A 2,615-nucleotide genomic window follows, 5' to 3' on the forward strand; every position below is an offset into this window, starting at 1 on the left:
CTGCGTCACCGCGCTGCCCACGTGACGCGCCGCCATCTTGTACGCGGTCCTGACTTGTGGCTAGGGGTGTCTCGGAACGCGTTCCTGAGGCTGCCGGGAGAGAGGAAGGCTGCCCGCGGTTCCGTTTCTCCTTAGGAGCGGTACCCTGCCCCGCCCCGCCCCGCCCCGCCCCACGTCCGCTTCCGGAGGCCATGAGCAGCTGGGTGCTCGCGGGAGGCCGTTTCATCGATGAGTGGCGGTGCTGTCAACTCAACTCCGACCAGTTGACGTTGACCGACGCCGGCCTGTTTTCCTTCCTCAGCTTTTTTTAAATATTTTTTTTATGAGATGGAGTCTTTTTTTTTCCCCCCGAGATTGAGACGGGGGTCTCGCTCTGTGGCCCAGGCTGTAGTGCAGTGGCGCGATCTCGACCCACTGCAGCCTCCAACCCTGGGGTTCAAGCGATTCTCCAACCTCAGCCTCTGGGGCAGCTGGGACCACAGGCGCGCGCCACCACGCTCGGCTTGAAGAGAAGAGGACTCACTATGTTGCTCAGGCTGGTCTTAAACTTCTGGGCTCAAGTGATCCTCCGCTTCGGCCTCCCAAAATCCTGAGATTACAGGCGTGAGCCACCGCGCCTGGCCTTACTCAGGTTTTTCTTAATCCGGTAAAGTAACATTGAGTTGTGTCCTTTAACCCATGTGGAAGGATTTTCTACAGAAACGGATTTACAATGAGACGTAACAAGGTGGCTGGGCGCGGTGGCTCACGCCTGTAATCCCAGCACTTTGGGAGGCCCAGGCGGGCGGATCACCTGAGATCGGGGGTTCGAGACCAGCCTGACCAACACGGAGAAACCCCGTCTCTACTAAAAAAAAATACAAAAGTAGCCGCGTGTGGTGGCGCATGCCTGTAATCCCAGCTACTCGGGAGGCTGAGGCAGGAGAATCGCTTGAACCCGGAAGGCAGAGGTTGCGGTGAGCCGAGATCGCATCATGGCACTCCAGCCTGGGCAGCATGAGCAAAACTCCGTCTCAAAAAAAAAAAAAAAAACAAAAGAAAAGAAAAAAGAAACGTAACAGAGTGTTAATAAACTGTTATGCTGTTGTTTTAATGCATTACAAAAACTTTTCAGAATATTTTTGTGTCTACCTCTCTGGAAAAGGAATTATGCCTTATTCTTAATTTTTAAAATTTCCTTGCAAAATGCTGTTTTATGGTTTTAATTATAGTAAACGACAAAAGATAAATTTTTTTAGTATGCTCTTGACAGAAAGTTCCAAAAGTTTTCTGAAATTTTTCTAGTTTGAGATCCCTAATTTAGGAAACCGATTTAGTGGAGAGAGCTTTTCCTATTTTGGGCCCTTTGGATCGAAGAATGTGATGTAAAGCCGAAGATTTACTCTGCTAGACCCTTTTAAGAGGTCACTAACGTTTAGCTATTGACATTCAGCAAACATTATTGATTACCTATTAAATGCTAGACCGGGGAACAACTGTTAAGTCAGTGTTTCAGCATTACTGAGAGAAAAGTGGCCTATAAAGGTAAGGGAGGGGAAGAGTTTCTCAGATATCAGCCTTCGATGATTAACAAAGTCCAACCTCAGTCATTCTGGAATCCAGAATATTGATTGCTGGAAGGCTGGTTGTGCGAGTTTACTGTTCTTTGGTGTTTGGGTTTTTCTTCCGTGGACCACAGAATGCTTAACAAAAGTTGATCAGTAAAAAGCAGGGGAGGGGCCGAGCGCGGTGGCTCACGCCTGTAATCCCAACACTTTGGGAGGCTGAGGCGGGTGGATCACCTGAGGTCAGGAGTTCGAGACCAGCCTGACAAAATGGCGAAACTCCGTCTCTACTGAAAATACAAAAATTAGCCGGACGTGGTGGCATGAGCCTATAGTCCCAGCTACTCGGGAGGCAGAGACAGGAGAATCGCTTGAAGCCAGGAGACGGAGTTCGTGGTGAGCCGAGATCGTACCACTGCACTCCAGGCTGGGCAACAGAGTGAGACTACGTCTCAAAAAAACCCAAAAAACCACAACTCAGTTGACAGAGGAAAAGAAGAAAAAGTTATGCTTGTTCAACACTGCCCCTCAAAAATACTTCTGCCGTTTCTCTTTCTCATTGAAGTGTCATAGCTGTGCCTACCAGTCTTCTGAATTGTGATAACTAGATGGAAAAAAAAAAAAAGAGGTCTTGATTCTGATGCATGCAGTTTATTTGAATAGTAACTTTCATAAACCAGATGGACAGATCTTTAATTTTAGAAGCAAGGAAAGAGAAACAAAGAAACTTAGGGCCATGGCTGGGCATGGTGGCTCAAGTCCGTAATCCCAGCACTTTGGGAGGCCAGGGCGGGCAGATCACTGGAGGTCAGGAGTTCAAGACCAGTATGGCAAAAGCCTGTCTCTACCAAAAATACAAAAAATTAGCTGAGCATAGTGGAGCACACCTGTAATCGCAGCTACTTGGGAGGCTGAGGCAGGAGAATCACTTGAACCCAGGGGTCGAAGGTTGCAATGAGTCGAGATTGTGCCACTGCACTCTAGACTGGGTGACAGGGCAAGACTCCACCTCAAAAAAAAAGAAAAAGAAAGAAAAACTTAGAACCAAAGATAATTTTTTTTTTTTTTTTT

Source organism: Mandrillus leucophaeus, unplaced genomic scaffold, assembly GCF_000951045.1.
Source record: "Mandrillus leucophaeus isolate KB7577 unplaced genomic scaffold, Mleu.le_1.0 Scaffold118, whole genome shotgun sequence".
Taxonomy (NCBI): domain Eukaryota; kingdom Metazoa; phylum Chordata; class Mammalia; order Primates; family Cercopithecidae; genus Mandrillus; species Mandrillus leucophaeus.